General features: G+C 43.3%; 1 protein-coding gene across 18 annotated transcripts in view; it reads right to left on the reverse strand.

Moving 5' to 3' along the window:
- The window catches only part of LOC117262796 (neuronal cell adhesion molecule-like), a 113,148-nt gene that overhangs the window by 57,907 nt on the left and 29,875 nt on the right, over positions 1 to 25,366 (reverse strand). For 16 of the 18 annotated variants that reach the window (XM_078167757.1, XM_078167765.1, XM_078167764.1 and 13 more), the window contains exon 2: positions 4,128 to 4,206. The gene's annotated coding sequence lies outside the window, so the exon portion shown is untranslated. Of the gene's footprint in view, positions 1 to 4,127; positions 4,207 to 13,991; positions 14,107 to 25,366 lie in introns of those variants that run through there. The other 2 variants (XM_078167756.1, XM_078167754.1) reach the window with 1 other exon arrangement.

Below are 25,366 nucleotides of genomic sequence, written 5' to 3' on the forward strand. Positions count from 1 at the left end.
TATCACTGCTTTCTAAACTCATGCTGTTTCACTGATGACACTGTTCGTACGCTGGCATTTATGGAAAGGCGGTTATTTGTGTGACAGACAATGGCTCACAGTCCGGTCCCCAGTGCTTAAATTTGGCAACTCAGTTATTCCAACTAACTACATGATACAAGGAGTTGGTTACAATGCAGTCAGACTGTGTTAAGACAGAGGGCTCTGTACTCTAATACAGTAACTCTGAGGTTAAAGGGATAGTTCGGGTTTTTTGAAGTGGGGTTGTATGGGGTACTTATCCACAGATGGTTTATAACAAGCAGTAGACGTTAGTCGGCACGCCCCCAGTCCAGAAAAGCAGGCTAGAGTCTGACATGGAAGCAAAGCAATCTGATGCTGTGGATGGGAAAACAGCTAAAGGTATCAGATCCACCTAAAAAGTCCTATCTAAAATAACCAATATCAGTAAAGCATATTCTGTATTGAGAGTACTTTCTTCTGCTTCACCTTAATGTCAGACAGTGATTTCCTACTGGAAAATGAAGTTGTTATAGCACTCTCTCCAAAGCCAGACTCCATTGAGAAAAACAGTCATTTAAGCTCGCTGAACACAGGAGCTGCTGGTCTACTGCTGCTTCATACAGGTACTTAGTTTGTGTAATTGTGTGACTTCAGCTTTTAAAACAGTTAGTTCAGATTGCCCGAAGTCACACAATAACACAAACTAACTAATAGAGCAAAGCAGCTGTGGACCAGCAGCTCCTGTGCTCAGTGTGCTTAAATTACTGCTTTTCTCAATGGAGTCTGGTGGCGTTAATAACCAGACCACAGGAAGCTTAGTTAGCAGTAATGGCTTCCCCGTTGAAACAAGATGTCTGATGGAAAGGTGAAGCAGTAAAAATGCTCTCAATATAGTGTACACTTAAACTGATATTGATTTATGCAGGTGGCTAAAACATGTTTTGTTGCTGACCCCTCCACAGCAGTACATTGCTTTGCTTCCATGTCAGACTCCATCCTGCTCCTCTGAGCTGGGTGCTGCCAACTGACATCTACTGTAGGTAAAACACACATACAACCCCACTTAAAAAATGTGAATTATCCTTTTAAAGTGCTGATTCTAAGCTTTAATTTGAAGGTGTTTCCATCCACATCGCACGCACTGTGTAGGACTTATAACCACTTTTATATGTAGCCTCCCAATTTTACAGGACAAAACATGATTAGACAAAATCTGTTCTTATACATTTCAACATTGTAGTTAATTAGTAGTTACTTCAGTATACCTGGGAACGTAGCAACATTGTTAAAAAGATGTCAGACAGGGTAAGAACCATAGACGGTCAGATGATCATACAGCAGTGATACTCAACTTTAGGCCAAATCTAGCAGGCGGTAAGGTGCTGGGTGGCCAGCAGTCCATTTGCCAGTTCACAGTAAAAAGAAACTGATTCACACTGGCAACTGTTTTTGTACCGTGGCTGTAATTAAGGTGTTAAAGTGCATAAAAAAGCTCCTTTATTAAAAAAAAATAGCCAGGGGGGGATCACCTGGCATTTAAGCGCTAAATGTCCTCAAAGCCTAGAAACGCCCCCTGGCCTCTATGCGAGGACAGCAAACATTGAAAGGTTAAAACCAGGCAATTAATTTATAATATATTCTGATAAATATTATCAGTGGTTGTTTATTAACTGCCCCTGGCCTCCTGTCATTTTGCAAAAGTGGCCCCTGGGCAAAGCAAGTTGAGTGTCGTTATTTTACAGGTTTAAACCAGCCCTGGTTTAGCCAAGCTTATCTGAGAGAACAGGAAGGCCGAAAATTAAAATGACAGCCCAAACCATCCGTTGTTAACACTGACCTTCTGTGGAGTAATATTGGAATGATCCCAAATCCAAGCAATTACTTTCATGAGCACAGTGTTACCATTATTGATGCAAAACGACAAAATAGTACTTTTAGTAGTATTTTAAGTCGTTTGGTTACATTTTTAATTCATTTTGTCAGAGTCTCGATAGAAAATCAGGGGAAGAGAGAAGTAGAATGACATGTAACAAACAAATATCCCCAGCCAGACTTTTTCCGTTCCTCATATTTAATATTTGGTTGCAAATGCTTTGCAGAAACTGACTGGCTGGATTCTACGGCCTACAGACATCACTAGAGGATTGGCATCCTCCCTGGTGTTGCTCTGCCAGGCCTGTACTGCAGCCATCTGCACTTCTTGCTTGTTTCAGGGGCTCTTTGCCTCCAGTCTGGTCTTGAGCAAGTGAAACACATGATGAGTTGGCCTCAGGTCGGGTGGACAATCAAGAGCTTGGCCATAAAACTCCTTGGTCGCCTTTTCTGAGTGCTAAGGATTGTTGTCCTGCAGCGCTCTGCTAAAATTGGGGTTTTAAACAGGGCTAAGCGTCCTTCTGTTCATCCAGTATGCAATATGTGAGAGTCAGCACTTTAACCTCGTAGTCACACTTTCATTTAAAATCCGATGTGTTGGAGCAGAGTCGAATGGAAAATGCATCAATACACAAATACTGTCTGACTGCAGGTTATGTAATCAATCAAAAGCCACACTCATGTAGAGTTAACAATATAAACAGCTATTTCTCTGATTGGCTGATCCCCAAACTTTTTCCCACCTTCCCCTGCTTGGCATTAAAACACACAAACAATAATACCACACTCCCTGACAGCCACGTGAGAGAAACCGGTGAAAGACAGCACTATGGAGGTAAACAGAAACCTCTGCGGCCTTCTATTGAAGGGCCTGGGACATCAATGCTGCTGCTCACAATGGACGCTTCATGCCTCGTTGAGTTTCAAACTGCAAATTCAATCCGCAGCTCCTAAGTGTGGCCCTCTGTGACTCGGCCATTGAAAAAATGTGGACTCAGCCTCTCTGGCCTGCAGCGCACATTCACAACAACAACCGAGTGCCGTGGCAGGATGACAAGAGAGAAACGGAAAGAATGAGAGACTCAGAGACAAACAGACTTACAGATAGGCAGAGGCAAAGCGAAAGATTGAAATAGGCACATAAATGGATAAACTGAGAGAGTGAGAGAAAGCCCAGCCCGACCAATCGCCAAAAATAAAACAAGCGTAGCACCAACAGCGGAGGTAGATGAGCTCCGAGCCGTCAGAGTCCCTTAACTCTCCACTCAGCTGTGCGTGCAGCCTCCCCGCCCGGTTCGGCGTGCTGCGAGACCGAGGTGGGATCCTTCCTTCACACTCCACTGGACAGTGGACACACATCACACCGTGTCACCTCCACTCACAGAGCATTATATCAACTCCCTGCTGAATCACAGACACACTTTCAGCACCGCTGAATGAGGGGATGAGCCAAAGGTTACTGAGGGTCATTTTCAAAAAAAAACCCAATAACCCCTGTGAGCTGAGAGTCAATTCTCTGGGCTCTAATGCACACTCAGACCTTGTGTTTCGGGGAGCCACTTTCACTCTTAATTGTGCAACTGCCATTAGGGGAACTTCTCTACCTCTGCGTGCTCCATTACAACACATTATGTGTCAATAAGAGAGAGGCACTACGCACAATATAGCCTCTAAGTGCTATTTTGTGATTTCTAAGTATTGACGCCCACTGTCACAGCAGTGGGCAAGGATAAGAGGGTGTGTTACCTTGACAACCATATGCATCAAACAGACAGTTGGACACTAGAAACACAGTGTTGTTTTTTTTTATTGCCTGCCAAACCTCGCTGCCAAAATGGAGGCCGACAAAAAGACACTCTGCCAGTGGACGAATGCCAGTCAAGCAAGTGGTGACCTTTGCCTTACAGCCCGAGCAAAAGGAGCAGGCATCACAACAGACAGAGACAGAGAGTCGTAGTGGTCGTTTGGGGACTTCGGAGCGCTACAGTGTTAATATTAATACATTCACACTCTGGCAGCAGGACAGATGAAGATATTTGGACTGGAGACACTTGCCAGGCGTGGCAAACAGACTGACATTTGTGTGTGTTCACATCCTACGGGAGGGGAAATGCCTTTGAGAAGAACAAGAACGTTTGATTCAGAGAGGCAGGAAGTTCGCACTGTTTTGGAAAATGATGATGTTGGTGGAGATGATGTGACAAGAAAAAGAAAATGGGTTCAAAAGCCTGACGGAAATGTTTCCAACTTACCAGAGAAACTCAAATCCCCTCTGTCCTCCTCCTCCCTGGATAATTGTCTGCTTCTTCTTCTTCTGTGGTTTTCTTCAATCTGGTTAAGAGAAATAAAGAAAATAACAAATTTTAGTGCTCAGAATTCAGATTTCTCTGCTCTTCCTTCATAGTAGTCTCACATAGCCAGACCATTCTCCACAGTGCTGTCAGCACTAAGGTATAGGTGCACACATTATCATTCTGTTAGGGGGAAAAAAACACTCCCGCTTGTTTGTATTTCTTTAAACTCATCACAATTGTCCTGGGCGACGCTTGATCCACATTGTAGCGATGGTGCCCTTGCAAAGTAGCAGCGGGGGGAACACACACAGTGACAAGGCTAACTGTTAGCATCACGCAGCAACTGTAACGGTTATTTACGGGTTTAATAGAGTCAATAGAGTCGAGCTGTCTTGGTATCAGTGTGAGTGTGAGACCTCATCACATATTGACGTTTGGTCATGGACTTTCCATTTCCAGATGTGACGTGCAAGGTACCCTGGGTGCGTTGGTTATTGATGTTCTGGGACGCTGTGTCAAGTTCTGCCTGTTACATGCCTTTTCTTCTTTTAAAATAAACTTCAGTTTTCATAGGAAATTTACCGTTTACATACAGTCCCCTTAAAAATAAACTTACTACACCAGTACAACGCCGCAAATTGACATATTTTTCCTTCAACAACAAAAGCATGTGGTTAGGTTTAGGAAAAAAGAACAGGGGCTGTCTTTATAATCTCACAGGATGCTAACACTGCTCTCCTGGGTGAAACTCGGTGTTTGTTGGACCTATCCTCCACCCCTCCTGTCCGCACCGCTCAGACTTTCGCTGCCTTATTTTCGTTCTTGTCCCACCGCATTTCCCCCTGACGCGGCCAGATGCTGTTAAACTATAATAGCGCCTGGCTGCGTGTCATGCCAACGTTAAAGGACGTTTTTTTTTCGCCAGTGTCTGACGCCGCAAGTCACCTCAATTTCAGAGTGAGACCGGGTTGGCTTACAGGCTTAATATTGGGTGTTGGCACTGCTGCCGCGTTAGCTCCTTTTAACCAGGCAAACTCACGGGAGGAGAGATGCTCCAGAGACAGTGGCAACAAAAAGTGTTCTGATCTGGCAGAGATTTGGGACTGTCTGGGATCAGACCACAGCAAAAATAGGATGGAATTCAGTTCGTCGTTTGGAGATGTTTTGAAAGTTGTGACAAATCAATTCTGACTGGCCATGTCTGAAAATGAAGCAACATCGGGCATGAGAGTCCTGAGAGAGACGGAGTTTGGGCTTTTCCAAGGTGCGTTCAAAAGTTGTTTCACTTGTTGTAGATCTTCACAACATTTCACCAAAAGAGCAAAGCATGCATGCCTTGTTGCACGATCTTTGTGATTTTCTGTAGGTCGTTAGCTTGGAGGTTGTTGTTGTTTCTTGTACCGCAGGGGATTTTGATAACAGTAACAGACAGTGGAAGAATGGTGGTCTAAAGAACCGGCCAATGGCAGGCTTATAGCCGCAGTCTACATGTAGTGAGTCAGACTACCTTTGTGAAAACAACCAGGATTTTACACAAACCAGAAAAGGAAAATCCAATTTTTCTTAATAAGGTTCCTGGAGGGAGTTTTGCACAGCTACAGTATGCATATTTCCCGACATCCGGTGCATCAATTTGCCTTCACAATGGGCCTACTGCTCCATGTTTGGTTTTATTATAATCTGCTAAAATCCTTTTCATATTGAAGTCTCCTGCTCTGTCACAGTCACACCACAGATTACACACCAGGATGTCCCCACATGAAATCTCTCCTCCTCATCAAACGCTCGGTCTTGTGAAAGAAGTGATTTTTTTTTTTTTTTTTAAAATACATAATCATCCTTGAGTGTGTTGATTCTTTGGAAACGTACTTAAATGAATTCCAACTGTGACAAGTTTTGATGGTGAAAAGAAAGCAAACATCCAAGCTGTGCAAACCAAAGTGTGAACATGGATTTTCAGAGGCAGGAGTGTGTAATCCAAACTGATAGACACAAAAGCCTGTTGCTAAGAGCTGGAAGAGAGACGCATCTCCTCCCTCTCCTCTTGTCTTGTCTCATCTCCCTGATCTCCTTCCTCCCTACACTTCTCCTCTCCCTTCCTCTCGTCCTTCTGTTATCTACTGTCGTCCTCACTCCTGTACTCTTCCCTCTCACCTCATGTCCTTCTCTGTCTTCTCCTCGGTTCAGTGCCGTCTTCATTTTCCTTAACTCTCCTCACCCCTCCTGTGTTATCTGCAGCTTTCTAACTTGCCAAAACCAATCCTCTTTTCTTCCCTCATGTCTCCTTTCTCATCTCATCTCCTCCATTATTTTTTTTTATCTCGAGAGTTTTGGTTCCTTAAGTTCAGGAGCTCATGTGGAGTCGCATAATGTGCAGACTTTCATGGGAGATTTCTAGGACGAAAGGTTTTGAGATAAACCATAATGTCATGGGGCAGAAAAGGCTAAGGTGTCTACTTTGATTTATCCTGTCCTTTTCCTTTCCCTCCACCTCTCTGATCATCTCCTCACTTCACCTTTTCTCCTCTTCTGCCCCCGCCTGCCCTTTAGACTGTCATGTCCTTTTTTCTTTTTTACTCAGTCCTCTCCTCTTCTTAATTCTCCTCCATTCTTTCATCCCAGACTTTTTAAGCCTTAAGATCAAGATACCACCATGCAGAAAGTCTTGGGAGATAATATATGGATGTCATATTTTTTAAAGATTTTGGATGAAAACTCAACACGAGCAGCACAGTGGTGCAGTTAGCATTGTTGCCTCACAGGAAGAGGGTTCCGGGTTCGAACCAGGGATGGAGGGTTCAAACCTTGGCGTGGGGGAGCCCTTCTGTGTGGAGTTTGCATGTTGTCCCCGTGTCAGCGTGGGTTTTCTCTGGGTACTCCAGTTTCCTCCCACAGTCCAAAGACTTGCAGGTTAATTGGTGACTCTAAATTGGCCGTAGGTGTGAGTGTGAATGGTTGTCTGTCTCTATGTGTCAGCCCTGTGATAGCCTGGCGACCCGTCCAGGGTGTACCCTGCCTCTCACCCAGTGTCAGCTGAGATAGGCTCCAGCGCACGGAAAATGAATGAATTCATTCATAACACATGCTGTTAAAAAACAAAGTACTGAAGTATGTTTGACATGCTAACTTTACAACACCTTGCTCTGATTGTGGAAATTTGGAATGGTCAAGGGTCAGAAAAGGTTTCGGTTTTCTTTTTGTTCTCCATTCTGACTGCCCGTAAAAGAACTGTACATTAAGAGCGCATACATGATTCAGAGTTTGAGCCAGGACTGCCTGCACACAGCTCTCAACATGGATGTGGCTGAGTTGGCGGCTAGCAGCTAACGGTGCTAACAGCCCAAACAGTGCTAACAGAGCTAATGCGGTTAAGCGGGGCAGAACTCAGAGGGTGGGTGCTGAGCTTTTGTGCCACCACCGTTGGTTGCTGGGGTTTGGGATAGCATTATCCGTGGTAATTGACGTACGCAGCAAGACTGGAAGACTGGAAGCCATAAGATAATTGGATAAAAAACTGGGCTCACTGGTGCATTCAAACAACTCCACTTGAACACAGCATACCTTAGTGATAAAGTTCAAGCTCCAAAGCGACAGCTCAAAAGTCATGTTCATCAAAGCCTACACCAAGAGGTCACGTGAGAGGAGAAGCGTAAACACGGACATAGGATCCATATTTTGTTATCCTGATCCTGATCATGTCAGGAAATTATAGATCGTACAGAAGGCAAAATTATCGTAGAAGCACAATAATTATCTTACATCTCGCAATGCTTAGAGGGAAACACACACAGGGACTCACATGCACTAACACGGACACGTGGTTGGACCGATCACCACAGCAAAGAACCCTTAGGTCTTTGCTTAGGAAACCATTACTCCCCTATATCTTTTCATAGCATATAGTTGTTGCTATGTTACTGCTCTGAATGACATACAGTACAGGCCAAAAGTTTGGACACACCTTCTCATTCAATGCGTTTTCTTTATTTTCATGACTATTTACATTGTAGATTCTCACTGAAGGCATCAAAACTATGAATGAACACATGTGGAGTTATGTACTTAACAAAAAAAGGTGAAATAACTGAAAACATGTTTTATATTCTAGTTTCTTCAAAATAGCCACCCTTTGCTCTGATTACTGCTTTGCACACTCTTGGCATTCTCTCCATGAGCTTCAAGAGGTAGTCACCTGAAATGGTTTCCACTTCACAGGTGTGCCTTATCAGGGTTAATTAGTGGAATTTCTTGCTTTATCAATGGGGTTGGGACCATCAGTTGTGTTGTGCACAAGTCAGGTTAATACACAGCCGACAGCCCTATTGGACAACTGTTAAAATTCATATTATGGCAAGAACCAATCAGCTAACTAAAGAAAAACCAGTGGCCATCATTACTTGAAGAAATGAAGGTCAGTCAGTCCGGAAAATTGCAAAAACTTTAAATGTGTCCCCAAGTGGAGTCGCAAAAACCATCAAGCGCTACAACCAAACTGGCACACATGAGGACCGACCCAGGAAAGGAAGACCAAGAGTCACCTCTGCTTCTGAGGATAAGTTCATCCGAGTCACCAGCCTCAGAAATCGCAAGTTAACAGCAGCTCAGATCAGAGACCAGATGAATGCCACACAGAGTTCTAGCAGCAGACCCATCTCTAGAACAACTGTTAAGAGGAGACTGCGCCAATCAGGCCTTCATGGTCAAATAGCTGCTAGGAAACCACTGCTAAGGAGAGGCAACAAGCAGAAGAGATTTGTTTGGGCCAAGAAACACAAGGAATGGACATTAGACCAGTGGAAATCTGTGCTTTGGTCTGATGAGTCCAAATTTGAGATCTTTGGTTCCAACCGCCGTGTCTTTGTGAGACGCAGAAAAGGTGAACGGATGGATTCCACATGCCTGGTTCCCACTGTGAAGCATGGAGGAGGAGGTGTGATGGTGTGGGGGTGTTTTGCTGGTGACACTGTTGGGGATTTATTCAAAATTGAAGGCACACTGAACCAGCATGGCTACCACAGCATCCTGCAGCGACATGCCATCCCATCTGGTTTGCGTTTAGTTGGACGATCATTTATTTTTCAACAGGACAATGACCCCAAACACACCTCCAGGCTGTGTAAGGGCTATTTGACCAAGAAGGAGAGTGATGGAGTGCTGCGGCAGATGACCTGGCCTCCACAGTCACCGGACCTGAACCCAATCGAGATGGTTTGGGGTGAGCTGGACCGCAGAGTGAAGGCAAAGGGGCCAACAAGTGCTAAACACCTCTGGGAACTCCTTCAAGACTGTTGGAAAACCATTTCAGGTGACTACCTCTTGAAGCTCATGGAGAGAATGCCAAGAGTGTGCAAAGCAGTAATCAGAGCAAAGGGTGGCTATTTTGAAGAAACTAGAATATAAAACATGTTTTCAGTTATTTCACCTTTTTTTGTTAAGTACATAACTCCACATGTGTTCATTCATAGTTTTGATGCCTTCAGTGAGAATCTACAATGTAAATAGTCATGAAAATAAAGAAAACGCATTGAATGAGAAGGTGTGTCCAAACTTTTGGCCTGTACTGTATACAGCTTCTTTAACATGAGGTCACATGCCAGAGAAGGCTCTCCACCTCTCTTATAATCTCCTTACATTATATCTAGTCTCTTCCCTCCTTTATTTCTTGCCCACTCCTCTCCTCTCTTCCCCTCGAACACTGTCACAGCGAACACAGACACACCTACCGGAATCGATAGGCGAAATGATTGAAGAAGCCAATCCAATTTACTTCTAGCAAAGGCTTATCGACTTCAGTCTGCTGCTCCAAATAAGAGTGTGGGAGCCCCATTGAGAGACGCCGACGTTTCCACTCGGTTAAATACGAACACTGCTTTCTGCACCGCTACGCAGATACAATTGTGAACTACAGGTTTATATTAACTCTGTTTCACACAAATAACAGATGTGGTTTCTTCAGTTGTTTTCTCTCAAGATCCCCATTTTGTCTCACCTCCCAAGATTCGATTCTGCCAGCATCTGTGCACTGTCTAAAAACATTTGGGGTGTTTCTTTCACGCTATATTCTCCTAAACTCTGCATTATTTACTGCAATCTTTGGTACAATTCAAGGATTCAGAAAGCCTGAGCACCATAGTCAATAACATTACTTGTTACAGAATATTACAACAAAAAAACAGGTCTTCACACAGCCCTGAATTTGAAAGGCTCCTCCTGACCCAGATTTTAAAAACTACTGACATACATGCTTTACCCACAGCCTCACATTGCATTATTGCTGACACCTGTGCTGACACCATACCTGCGCACAGAACTACAGTTCAGCTATCATCTTGTTAGGCTCTTACAGCACGGGATAATATTTGCCTCACTGTGTATTTGCTGAATCGCAGTGAAACATCTGATTACAGCTGAGATCTATGAATAAAACACAACAACAAAGTGACCTTTCCACATCCTGTTTGACTGAGCTGAAGGCTGATCCCATCAAAAGCGGCCTCCCCCATGACACCGAGCCAGCCATCCCGCCACCCCACCTCTGCCCTCAGACACCACAGAGTCGAGCGGGGCTCAGTCCGGCTCTGCTGCCATGGTGATGAGAAGAGGGCCGCAGAACCGAGACTGAAAATAGCCTGAGATGGGATGCTGACAGTGGGCAACGAGCAGGACTACAAAACACCTCACAGCAAGAGACATGCGGTGCCCTCAATACCTCGGGGAGCGCTCTCGTGTCATGAGTGCTGACAAAGAGACAGCTGAATTTTTCATGAATATAGATAGCAACAACATTTCTCAACAACAAGGAAGGAGCTAACAGCAGATAAATACAGGAAATGCTTGTTAGCATTCTGAAGCTGCACTGATCAAAATTTTTGTGTTAACACTGGATCAAATGAGAAAGGATTCTCTCATAGTGAGGAACCCACAAAGAATAATCACCTGACTCTGTAGTTCCTCTCAGATATACCGAGAGTTTTAAGAGTCTTTCACCAGCTTTGGTTTTATAGCCCACTTTACCGTTCTGGTTCACTCACACTGCTCACATCAGCATAATTTTCAGCAACAGGAAGCTGTTTTCAGCAAAAAAAAGGTCAGATACATCCACTGCACACTACCTGCCCACCGCCAGAACATCAGACAGGCAAAGACAGACACAGATAGTTACCCCAGGAGTGAGTGAATATCAGAACAGAGAGTGAAAACTGTACAGGAAACACAGGTCCAAATGAACGCTAAAGCTAAGATACACTGTACGATTTGAGCCTGTTTCTGATCCAATTTTTGAGCCTCATGAGTCATGTTAGACTTGGACCGATTTCAGCTTCCTTGGGCGTCGTTGTCCGTGCAGTGTGGAGGAGTGAGGATCGACTGTGGGTCGATTCACTGCTCCCAACTGGCCATCAGATGTTTGGATGATTTTCTGACATGCCAGAAATTATAATCGGCCATCCTCAGGCTCACTTAAAGCAACAGCCACAAGTTGATTCCTCAATATCAGTACATTTCCTTTTCACTCGCCCGTGCAAAGTGGCAAACAGAGCGTCTGAAAGTGCCATGGCAAAACAATGCATCTTATGGACGGAGAATTTGGAGGGCAGGTTGGTCGAGCTCCAGCAACAGTATATGTGTCTTTTTGATGTTTCCGAGAGATACGTTGACAATAGTGCGTTAGTGTGAACCTGTGGTGGTCTAACATTATAGACTTACGCAAAAAACATTCTATCTGCATCACAGACGATTTTCTCGTACAGTGGGTGCCGGAATTAAACAACAACATTTCTAAACTAGACTAAAATTGTACAATGTATGCCCAGCTTAATGTTGCACCATATCTGCTAGATGTGTAAATTAGGAACTGCTTGCTAGCATGTTAGCCATGTTAGCTTTAAAAGGTGATAATATATGAGTGTTGTGGGAACAGCTTGTTGTGCTGCCCCCCAGTGGCCAAAAAAAGCTGCACGTTAGCTCCAAAAAAGTAGAACAGCAACATAAATAATTAATCTTAAGAGGGTAAATTATTACAATATATTTTAGTAAAAACATCTCCATGAATATAGATACAGTTATATAAAATATTTAGTATTTAACAACGTGGATGGGCTGACTTAACGCAAAGATGAATTAATGCTGTTCATTTCATTCATTCATGCTGCTTTCAAGACTAAAGAAAAACACACTTAAACATGGTTTACGTTTCCACTAGTCCCATCACACAGAGTATGAGAGTCCAGTAGAAAGAGATGTCATCAGGTTGAACAAGCATGGCTCACTGCAGATAATGCCAGGTAGTGAGGTGTCACACGTTTCTCTAATTAGAGTCTGCTGGTTTTCTCCTGCAGGCTGTGTTGTTTTGATGGGGAATGGGGCTCAGCACCAGCGTAGCGGCCTGTGGGTTTAATTTTAGTCTCTCACCTAATGAGAGGCAGAGTGTGGCTGCAGACGATACCGCTCTCCCGATGAAGCATCATTACCGCCAAAGAGGGGAGAAATAATTAGAGCCGGAAACACACTCTTCCCCTATGATGAATTTACATTACGGGGACACTGCTCGCAGAGACAGAGATGTGCTCTTATGCCATTATGCTGAGGACCAGCTGAGATCCAGCAGAATGAAGATGATGTGTTGATATGAAAGTGCTGGAAAAGTGTAAACTTTCCATGAAAATGTTAATAAGACAGCTGATTGTCAGAGGAAACAAGCTCTTATAGATGTCTCACTGCAAAAAAAGACATATGCTCCGGAATTTTTACCACACTGCAAGAAATATCTTAACATCCTCACCTGTCAATATGTCACAGGCTACAGGTAGAAAACTGGATTTGCTGTTTTATTAGGGATTTTAGGAATCATCTAGGGCTGCAACTGACAATTATATTCCCTATTGATTCAGTGTTTGGTTTATAAAATGTCAAAGAATTGTGAAAAATGTCCAAAACATCTTCATTAGGCTCAAAATCTTCAAAAGTCTTGTTTTTAACTATCAACAGTCTATAACTCAAATATAATCACTTGGCTAACGCATTCGACGAAGAAAAGCAGAAAGTTTTCACAACTGAGAAACTTTAACCATGGTACATTTGGTATTTCTGCTTGAAAACTGACTGAAAAGGTTAGTTGGTGACTAAATTTTCTGACAATCCACTTACTGTTTCAGCTCTATCAATTATTTTTCAAAGTTCAAAGTCATTTATTGTGCAACAATTACAAAAGCAGTTGCCTTTGAAAGACGTTGTATGAAAAAATGAAAATAATATTAAAATCACACGAGTAGAAACAAAAAGAGAATCTATAAATGAGGATATGAAGTATCGCAAGTTAAAATAAAGGATAAAATACAACAAAACATAAAGTAAAGTGACATAAAGCAGTAGTTGCATAAACAGAAAGAATATAACGGGAGTGTACTGTGGTAAAATGTAGATGTGTTATGAGAGTTATCATTAAAAACAGCCATCACAAGTTCTGAAAGGTCAGGGTAACATTGCAAAATGTCTAGTTTTATATTACCAACAGTCCAAAATCCCAAAATGTTTAATTTACAGTGATATAAAAGAAGGAATAGCATCAAATCCTCATGTTTGAGAGGTTTGCACCTTTAAATATTTTGTATTTTTCCTTGATTAATAACTTAAATGATTACTTGGTTGTCAAAATTGTTAGTGATTAGATTGATTCACTGGTTCACCAGTAGAAACATCCAGTAGTGTAAAACATCTTGAAGAGTTTGATCACCTGCAAACTAAGAGCATCACAAGCTGCACTTTCTACCCAACAGGTGACTACATGGCCTAAAATGCCCATTAACCAAAGAGAGCATACATCACCTTTATGTCCGTGTGTGTGTTAAATCCCCTCAGTGTGTGCATCCATCCTGCAAGAGCATAGTTCAGTTGTCATAATCCCAGTGGCTGTGTATTCCTCGATGTGTCTGCTGTGACTGAGTGACAGTCAAGAGAGACGAGCCGATTCCCTCACAAAATCACCCCCACAACGCCATCCCCCTACAACACACCCACAACCCCTCCTCCCCTCCTCCCGCGTCCCTCCCCTGACCCTCCCTCCCCCCCTCCCTCCCTTCTCACAGTGGGATTAAAACAACCTTTTGTCTCTCCACAATAGAGGTTAAACATTTCCTGGTATCACATGAACAGCTACCAGAATCTACAAAGTTACCGGGTGGTTGTTTTTTATTTTTTATTTTTTTAACACATTTGTACAGATGCATTAAATATTCAACAAGTTATTTGTTCTGTATCTGACACAACTGTCAGCAGGATGAGGAGATGACAGAGCATAACATCCTGCGATATGAATGTGGCAGAGCATAAAAGCAACATTGACACTGTAATTGCATGTTAAATCAAATGGCACCCAGTGTACACTGGAATAACTGTCAGCTGCACTGATTGTGCTCGAGTCAATGCGGCTCTCTGGATGTTCAATAGAGGGTGGAGGTGGAGTAAAACCAACTAAAGCTACGCGAATAAAAGGAAAAAAAGCCTCAAGGCACATCCTGAGGACTTCCTTTCCCATACAGAGCTGGAGAAAGTCTTCACCTACACTCAACAGATGTCCCCATGCAATCTAATCTAGTTGACTCAGTGAGGGGAAGCTTATTTATTGCCGACTCCTCACTGGTATTATTGCAACCCGCTTTAAAAGAATAGATGTTGGGAAAAGGTCTTTTGACGTCCGTTAGCTATGGTTGCAGAGGGCAACAATGGTGGGAGCTATCCCTTTGAAAGAGTCACTATTCTCTGGGCCCGGCCCTAAATAATGCTCCTCTCATTACAAAAGCACAGAAAATGTAACATTATCTGCCTCAAAGCACATTGTCCATCAAAGTGAACAATGATTTAGACTCCAGTATCTAAAAAACATTTTCTTTCACCCTTTGTCCCCTCTCAGTGGCAGAGGTGGGAGGTAACTGAGTACATTCAGGCTGCTTGAATACTGTACTGAAGTATACAATTTGAGATAGTTTTGCTCCACTACACTTATTTTAAACCTCAGATTAAGATTTTAAATACAAATATATGTCATGATCTCATAAAAAAAATCTACAGATATTAAAGCAGTGGTTCCTGACCTGTCTAGTTGGGGCCCCTTGTCACATTTCAGATGTCTACAAGTTGTTCGCAGTTCAACTAAAGAGACATTTCTTCTCTTATGGTTTCATGTCAATAACAAAAAAAGCAACAATTTGAGAAAAGATTTGTGCAGCAGAACCTTTTGTTTTTCATCTTTCCTCTCCCATGAAGCACCATACAATGCTTCAGATCTACCTCATGACCCTTTGGAGGGGCCCGACTGCGGCGGTCGCCAAGGGCAAACGTGCTGCAGCCAATAACATTGCTATTAGGAGAAACGTGCTGCAGCTTCAAAAACGATGCCAATTCACAACCACATACAAAAAATCCAAAACAAATGGAGCAACAGGAATGTGCTGCAAAAAGCCAAAACAAAAACTCTGCAACAGAAAAATACTGCACACTCAGACACAATGGTTCTCCAAGAAAAGATCATGTGCTTTAAACACCCACATTTGGTGGCACAAAAACACAAACAGGTCGGTGAAATACACCCTGGTTCAGTGACTCACACGCCACTTGGAAAAGCGGTGATGGGTCGCCAGAAGACAACTGGTTTTGTTATTTGTTTGTCTCGAACAGTGGTCTGCAGCTTGACAAGTGTCTCGCCTAGGTGACACAACATCCACCATCCCCTCCACCTCCTGATGACAAAGTCAGCTTATACTGTCACTTTGGAAACGTTGTTATGATACACATGAAACGTGCAAATGCAACAAGTGGCAGGTGGCACAGAGGAAAAAAGGAGGACCACCAGGTAGTGACACCTTTAATATAGGGAGGAGGTGGAACGAAGAATGTGATGTTGGTTCAGGTCAGTGGGGTGATACAGGTGCACATCTCATCCCATGCTGGTGTGTTGGGAAGACTGGGGCAGTGAGATGGGGGAAAAAACTGACCTGCTTCCCTGCTGGGTTGAAAGCAGCGGGTAGTCAGTAGGAAAGTAGATTGACGTACCATTGGCATCAATTGTCCATTAGCTGCTCTAGCCAGGAGACTGATTACGGTGTTTGGTTTTGTTTGGCTTGGTCTTTTTCTTTGTCTAGTCCAACCTGGCACATGCGCAGGTTTCGGGCAAAAATGTACAATGCAAACATTTTCTTATGGCAACTGAGCTGTGACTGGATTTTACAAATGTTTTATGTGGAGGGAAATGCATTCAGCACATTTGTTTGAGCTTGAGTCAAGAACACACACATTGTGTTTTGCTGCATAACACTGAATGTAAAACATAACTTTTATTTGTTTACAAGTAAACCCCACAGGGTACTTCTACAGCTGCTGCTCTGTTGTTTCCTGGTGCAGTGTTCCTCGCAGGTTTGGGAATAGCCACTTAATAATCCTACAAAGGCATATGAATCCTGTCTGCACCAGAGGGACGTGCTCAATAGCTTCACAACATGGTCATTGTTGCACGCGACTGCAAGTATATAATATCCACCCACTTACCATGATGAAACCGTCAGCCTACGGGCCGTCAGGGCTTCTCTGGTGGTCAAAAGACCTCTACGCTGGAATTCCAGCCTAATTCACTAATGAACGGCTGCAGTCGTCTTCTGTGCAAACATAACTCAGCACGTTGAGCTTTCTCAGCATCCAACGTCACCGCATGAGAAGCCATTAATTTAAAAAAATTGTATCATAAATAAAAGCATTCATAGTGGCAGGCATCTTTCAGAGAGATGATGGATAGCGGCGAGGTGTATGCATTATGGTATGAAATGAGTGAAAGGGCCATATTTCATTGAGCAAGGGGCGTGATTGACCAAGTCTAATGGGCATTATTTCTGCACACTGACTCCGTTGAGCTGAGACACTGGGCGAACCCCGCCGGCCCATTGCTTCTTCAGACTCACACTGAGATAGGAGCGGCGCCCTCCCTGCTCTTTGTCACGACACCAATAGAATAGCAATATTTCAATGGCAACTGCATATTTCAATGGCAACTTTTAGCAGAACAAAGTTCATGCTGCGGTCTAGACCAAGGCCTCCTAACTAGAGCTGCACGCTGTCTCCGTGTGTGTGTGTGTGTGAGAGTGTGCATCAGTGGGTGTTCGTGGCAAGGGCTCCTTTCGAGTCCCCTATTCAGAAATGTGAATGGGAGTGAAATATGATTGGTTCAGGGAGAGAATGAGGGGCTGAGTTCACAAGGCTATCGAAGCAGGGTGGGGGGACACTTGTGAAATACTTCAAGACAAGTATGGATGATTTAGCCTGCTTAAGTTTGCTCCCGATGCATTCCTGTTTCTACAAGATAATTTTAAACGCTTGTTTGAGCGCTCACGTCGCAATCGAATCAGTGATTGTTTAAATGTGGTTTTCTATCGCGTAATAAACCGTGACAGTAACCCTAATAACGCAGAGCAGCACTGTCCTCTGGCAATCACTTGGTCTTGTCCTCGTCCATGTCTGTATCAATTTTCGCCTTGTTAACTCTGGCTCTGAACTCATTACAGCACAATAACACTGAGGTGTCTAGTGTCAGAGGTATCACGTGGCAAGCGTATCATGATAAATCAAGGTATCTGGTTAAGTATCAAAGGAGCTAGGTGAAGGAATTTCACATATAAGACAAAAAAAAATGTGTCAAGCTGCATCGATGACACGGGCATCTGATCTGACACTGAGGAAAACAAAGCTGTCGGGGTCTTAAGGGAATTTACATGAATTACAGCAAGAGGCCCACAGGGACGGCCGCGACCTCTCCTCAGCTTTTTGAAACTAAACAAGACCCCGATCCCGCCCATCCACACACACACACACACACACACTGAGGAAGCCTCGGCTACACACATGCACAAAGCCACACTGGTAGAGAATGGTGTGACTGGTTACCATGGAGCCATGAGGCTCACTGACAGGGCTGGAGTGTTAACATGCTCACAGACAACAGAGAGGATGATGGAGAGAAAAAGAAGAGGACAGAGGGAGAGACAGAGGCAGAGAGAGCGCAGTAAAAAAACAAAGAAAGTGTAGAATAGGAGAGATTTACCACACACAGGCAGCAGACCGTCCCTGAGGTTAAGGACCTGTGGCGGCCTGTATCGTATTTCTTTTTAACTGAAAGACCCTTAGTGACACAATCCGAAACACACAATAGTCTTAATTTAACAGAGACCAGAGCAGCAGTGGTCTCTTTTTTTTCTTTCTCCTAACGGTTTTCAGCATTGATACTGTTTCTGTGATTCCTGTTTTCTTTCCATGTGGGTCCTATTTTTGTAGTTTTGACCATGATTCATATCAGTAACAATAACTCTGCACTCATTCAGTTAATTGCCGAGATCTGGGCAAGCAGCAACATTGCAAAGAAGGAGTCAGACAAGGAAACAAGACAAATGGTGACACACGTTTTTAAAACAAACCCTCATCATAGTTGAAGTTATTTGTAAGAGAAAACAAAAACAAATCGTAACTCTGGCTGATGAGGAAACAATCTTAAAATCCTGGATTACTCCTGATTGTTGTGCCGTCACTTTGCATTAATAATCTGCTGAAAACAGTAAATCTGGCACGCACAATGGAAAGACTGACACTCAGTGCTCTGCGGTTCAAGAAAAACAACAGTTTATTACAGCTGTGGTTTTATTGTTAGCTCGAGTCATTGTGTCTAAATTGTCATTTCGTTTCACTTTGTTCATTTAGGCTGACACTGTGTTCATGTAAGCAGATTTCTTGTTAGGAGGGGGGTTATTTTGTTTGCTCTAACCAATCAGTAGCAAGTGACATAACAATCAAAATGTAATGTTTTCTTTTTTATGTTATGTTAAATGTGTGGTGGCACAGTGGTGCAGTGGTAAGCATTGTTGCCTCACAGCAAGAGGGTTCGAACCCCAGGTGTGGGAGCACTTCTGTGCGTTTGCATGTTCTCCTTGTGTTAGCATGGGTTTTCTCCAGGTACTCCAGCTTCCTCCCACAGTCCAAAGACATGCAGGTTAGTTGGTGACTCTAAATTGTCCATAGGTATGAATGTGAGTGTCCAGGGTGTACCCCACATCTCGCCCAATGTCCAATGTCAGCTGGGATAGGCTCCAACCCCCCCCCCAGGATACAGGATAACAGGATAAGCGATTACGGAAAATGAATGAATGACATCGATTGTTGCCGTGTCTAACCAGCCGATATTTTATAATACTGGCCACGAAATATACCAGCTACCCCACATGAGATGCTGCCTGGCTGGCAGTGAGTCGGGAGACAGTCATGGAATGTCAGTGACATCATATCTCTCAGTGTTTATTAGCAACCTAGCTAATACTAGCTTGCAAGCTACTTTCGGTATCTGTCACATCAGGCACTGTCCTTACTCGGTAACAAAATCGCCTTAGCAGACGATGGTTTCTTACGCGCCTTCACTCATATGTGACCATGCTTTATACGTTTTCTTGATGTCTGCTTGGCCGGCTGTTTCTCCAACACCTGACCTAATCAAATCACTCAACAAATCTGAGATGTCTGAGGCAGTTCAGAGGTCTGGTCTAAGTCTAATGATAACGTAATAAACCCAACAAACCCAAAGTAAGTGCTTTCTTACTTCGCTAACAATCCCTCATTGCATAAAAAGTGCACAACAATGGCAAGCAGAGTAGCTCAAATTTAAACCAGGAAATCAATCTAATTATGATGGATGTTAAAAATGATCAGTTTGGGAAATTATCTCCTTTAAATAAGCTACTCGGGACTTGTTTAGAACTTGTACGATTGTCTGAACGCTTGTGTTTGCTTCCCCGTTGCACCTACTCGTAGCAACGCTGCTGTGTTCCCGGATCTCAGTAATTACTTTGGTGAGTACAGTGATATCAGTGTCAATGGAAACTAATGACTCAAGTTGTAATAAGCCATATTATTCTTCCCACTCGGTGAGCATCATAAGCTTTGTATCTCAGAAGAACTTTACAACAAATACACTTGTTATCAACGCTGTTTTTGTTTGACTGTGCTGTTCCCCGAGGTCTCTTTAGGATTGTTTTCTATTGTCTACCGCCCTCCTGTTTGTTAGGTTTCACAGCTTCCCCGTGCAATGAAGCATAATCATTGATATTTCCACTGTGCTCATTGTGAGTTTTAACTATAAAGTGGTTTTGATAAGTGTTGTCTTGTTTCCAACCCCTTTGATCATCAGTGTTGTTGTGTTCCCAGATTTCAGCAATCAACTTGATGAGTAAATACGAGATTAAAATAATGACCAAAACTGCAACCAATGAAGCCAAAGTTATAGTGAACCACAGTTTTGCTTTAAAGATAGACCACCATTACGCTTTTGTTGCCAACTCAAACAGGAACCCCTCCTCCATTTGCTATTGTTAGCTCACCATGTACGAGCCAATGACTTTGACTGACTTGCCAACAATAGCCATACAGTATATGGCAATATGGCAACCATTCATGTGGTAATGAAGCAGGAGAGGAAGCTCTACCGCCTGGTTTGGTTCAGTGTGTGTGTGGGGCTTTCCTCCAACTACAGAGAGCACCAGCTGAGGACGTGAGGGGAGGTGGAAGAGATCCAGAGTTTTATGCAGCACACAGAGAGAAAGGCCCACTGAGCAGGTCTCCCCCTCTATACGCTCCATACTGTCACCAATAAGAAGATCATCCTCGGTCCAGTGAGCATCCCGTCAATAAACACACACTGCCACAGACACACACCCACGGACACACACTCTCTCAGTATGTACATGTGTGCTGATCCCTGCATCCATATGTGTCCACAGAAGGTGCAGGCATGTGTGCGCCTCCTTTGCTTCCCCACCAGGACCAATTTCCATCCGCCGTCTGTGTGAGAGAGCGCGATCGATGCTGTGCGGGGCGCGCCATCCGGGCTGTTCATTACTGTTGGCAACACTGCAGCCATAAGCACAAACAACCTGCCCCACTGACGCATTACACACCAGCCATGGCCTGGATGGATGGACGTCAGTTTCATTTAACGCCGTGCTAGAGCATCCACCCGTCAATACGGGACAAAAACAAAACTTGAGTTTGCTGCTCGACTGTCATCACTAATGTACATTTCATTAGTTTTCATTAGCAAACCACAACAACAGCTGAGGGACCCCTGTGTCATCTTTGAAGTGCATGTTTGTGGCAGCAGGAGGGGAATGAGATTCTTCTTCATCCCTCCTTCTTCTTCTCTTCTTCATCCTCACCCACGCTGTGTGTTCAGCTCTCACACCACCTGTCTCCTCAGCACAACCCGAGCCTCCTAAGACCTTATGAACACACACAGTATCCACACAAACAGAAGTGACACAGTAGTGCTGACAGGTATTCAGTGCAAAACAAGAGTAAGAGTCTAAAGCCATTCATGCATTCACATGCTCCTCGAATGGTCCCCATTGGCAGAGTTGATAAGTCATTCTTCTGACTTTGGTGGGCTCATAAGCTTAAAGTCAAAATGTGGAAAAAACATGGCTGTTGCAAATAAGGCGGGTTGTTTCTTTATTGCTCAAAGCTTGAAACGACACTGATAAACATTTGAAGCTGTGTATTACACAGTGATTTTGTCCCAGACTTGTTGCTGCACCAGCTGATTCGCTAAAACTACCACAATACTGCTTTACCTGACTAATGCTAATAAATAACTTTTATAACTAGTCATGGTCAATCTACCTGGACAGCAACTAACGGTTACAACTTTATACTGTATTACAAATTCAATGTGGAGCAAAAATTGACAAATGATATGTGAATTATTAAAAGTTTTATTACCATCAGATGAACATTTACTTTCATCTGCCGTGTTTCTGCATAGGCTTACATGACATTGGCCTAGACTGGGCAGCTGTGTACCAAAACTTTTCGAGTTGTTGTTCCGACTTTAGGGGGGGTGTTCACATGAATTTTCCAAAACAGGAACACATTTTTCCGATCATTTCAACACCACATGAATGCAGGGAATGTTCGCCACCTTAGTTTTACATTTGCTAATTTTCACAAAACACAAAGTACAGCTCAGGCTGATCTGAACATCATGAATTTTGCCTAAATCTGTCCTAAACCAAAGTATTAGACATTAGACAAACAGAAAGTCTGACCTGATAGTGGCTCAAGGATCACCAAAGTTATTACAATTCATCCTGAGGGGAACACAAATGCGTGTGTACCACATTTTATGGCAATGCATCCGACAGCTGTAAAGACATTTTACTTGAAACCACAAATGTCAACCTAGAGGAAAGGTCAAGGGATCCCCAAAGTCAGTAGGATTCATCCTCTGTAGTGATGATTGGAGCGAGTCTTGTCACAGTATCAGTTCCTTTGACATGATACGTGTAAATGTATTGAACATTTTGAACCTTAAGAGTTTTAATACTTTCTGTAAAGTATGGTGCCGTTTCTCTGTGACACTCTTTTATATACTTTCAACAGCAAGTGCCTACCCCACAAAACTTCTCCTCACTGCATAACTAGACTTTGTGTATAAGTTTACATCAATAAAGATAAATATTAATCTTAACACATTGATTCAGGGTTTCACTTCTATGTAGGCGGGCTATGTAAGGTCATTCTGATGTTACCGAAATGTCACTGACCATCGATTTGTTTTTCTTTAAGGGGAAGTAGCAGACATCCCAGTTACCTCTCCAGCCTTGTGCTGCATTCATGTGGTGTTGGAATAATCTGAGAAATGAGCTTTTCCTTTGCTTTTTGTTTTCAGCATGTTGTTTAAACACTCTGGGCAATAAAATACGACACAAGTTCTTTGTAATGTCTGTGTTGTTTCCACATTATGACTTAGCCTTGGCTGGTGAAGGTCTTGACACGAGTCTGATTCAATCGCCTCTCGATCACTCACCATAGCAGGCAGTACAGTGCAAGCAGCACCCTTTGATAACAGTGAGTGGGTGAGTGGGAAAAGTCGGGGATTCATGAGCACTGACATTCAACAGGCTGAACAAGTACATACTGGACATTAAATAGAGACAGAGACAAAGAAGGCTGTCATGTCTTTGAATTTGCAGCTTTTAGCCTTGGGTTTGCCTAGGCATACCAACCTGCAGTGCACTGAATGAGCACAGAAATGTGATGAAGACTCGTCTTTCTACAGGCGTCACCTTAAATACACAACTACACGAGGTAGAGCTACCGAGATGAAACAGATGGCAAAACAAAAGCGAGGAGAAACACCTTGAAGCACCTGCATCACAGAAAATGCTTCATGTTCAGCGCTTTGCTTTTCTCAGAGACAAAATTATTTGCTTTCTAGTGAGTCCAAAAACCGACAATCTGATCTTTTGCCTCCTACTCCTGCTCTGATGTGAAATCCATATTGCGCTCAATGAGTCAACAGCAAAAAAAAAAAAAAAAAGGCAGAGTAAAAATAACAACAACTGTTCACTTCTTCAACGCACATACAGTTGACAGATATTTCATAAAAAATAAATAACTTGTGATAGAAGTGAAATGAGCCGCAGACAGCTGGCGGTATGGGAGTGTCAGTGACGTGGCATTATGTTGAGGTGTGCTGAGCCAGTGGTGAAGGAGACAGCGCTGAAGGGTTTAATCAGCCTGTCTGTGGCAGACTGATGCGCGCGTGCACACACACACACACACACACACACACACACACACACACACACACACACACACACACTACGCTGCTGCAGGTGCTGAGATAAAAATGCAGAGGCAGGGACCGAGACGGAGTGAAATATAGAGAAAAGAAGGTATGCCAAAGGAGCAAATGAGAGGAGCAGAAGTGAAGGCCAGTGGAGGTGTTGGCTAGTTAGATGTTCTGTGCGTGGGGACTGAACAATATATATATGTGAGCGTGAGTGGGAAGGGAGAAGCATGTATGCGCTCCTGCAACATGAATCCGCAAATGTTTGTGTTTGTACGGTGGCCAGTGTGAAGTTGTGTGTCTGTTTGGCATACAAGTACATCATTGAAACATGAATCCCCTGTGTGAGTGTGTATTAGTGCGTGTGTGCACTGTAAATTCTCAAATAACAGCCGGGTGAACAGCCGGGACAAACAAATAAAGGCTGGGTAAAAGGCATTGAGGGGATGGGAAAATTACCTGTATGATGTTGATGGGGAAAATTAGTAGATATACAGGCCTGTCTCATAACCCTGTTTCAAATAAAGGTAAATACAGGCCTCAACCCAAGTGTTGGGTATATGATTACTACTTGGCCTTCTCTGTTATTTGCCCCAGAAGACAAGTGTTTTTGCAGAGTTTTTGTGTTTTTCACTGTGGCCCAGTGGCAACACATTCTCACTTCCAACCACAGACTGTATAAAATAATGGACGAAGCCACGCACTGGTTTATAGACTGCCGTTTTGAAGCCTCAAGCTCAGGATTTCAGCCTTCACCATCTTGCTTTTTTTGGAGCCAGAAATGACCATATGAGAAGTTGGTGCCGTGGAGGAGCAAGGGGTGGATCTGACTCATAGACTGTGGTGACACCTCACATACAGCCTGTCACTTAAGCTGCCACGTCCTTAATTATGCATAACTTTAAGCCTTGATAAAATGTGGGTGAGTTGTATAAAAATTCATCCCTGTATAGTTGTCATGAATGTTGAAATTAGCTATAGAGACTTTTGTACCAGTCTGCCAGGCTGTAAACATGTTTATTTCTACTGTAAGGTTCGGCACTTTAACATGAGGGTCTGTGGGGATTGACTCACTTCTGGAGCCAGCCTCAAGTGGCCATTAGAGGAACTGCAGTTTTTGGCATTTCTGCATTGGCTTCGTTTTTCAGCCTCAGAGGTTGCTTCCTGCCTGCAACTCGTCAAATAGCTGTGGTTTGGCTTAAAATGAGTACATTTGTTACTAACGTACTGTATTGTAACATCATGTGACATGTCACATACATCTATTGATAAACCTCACTAGCACAGTATGATACACATACTAGCACACTATGTCGTTTATTATAATAACATGATTGACTTTTGGTTTCCCACAGGACACAAACAGCTGTCTCCGGGGTGAAAGTTCAAAGCTTGTTTGGCCCACGCATCTCCACTCCCGCCGCCCTATGCGGACTTTGTCACTCTTTATTCTTAAGCAGAGTTTGTACGTTTTCCCATGAAAAGTGATGAACCAAAATCTATATATTGCATGTCATTATGGGCCAATAATTTGTGTGTAACCCAAGTATTT

This window comes from Epinephelus lanceolatus, chromosome 5 (assembly GCF_041903045.1).
Source record: "Epinephelus lanceolatus isolate andai-2023 chromosome 5, ASM4190304v1, whole genome shotgun sequence".
NCBI classification, from domain to species: domain Eukaryota; kingdom Metazoa; phylum Chordata; class Actinopteri; order Perciformes; family Serranidae; genus Epinephelus; species Epinephelus lanceolatus.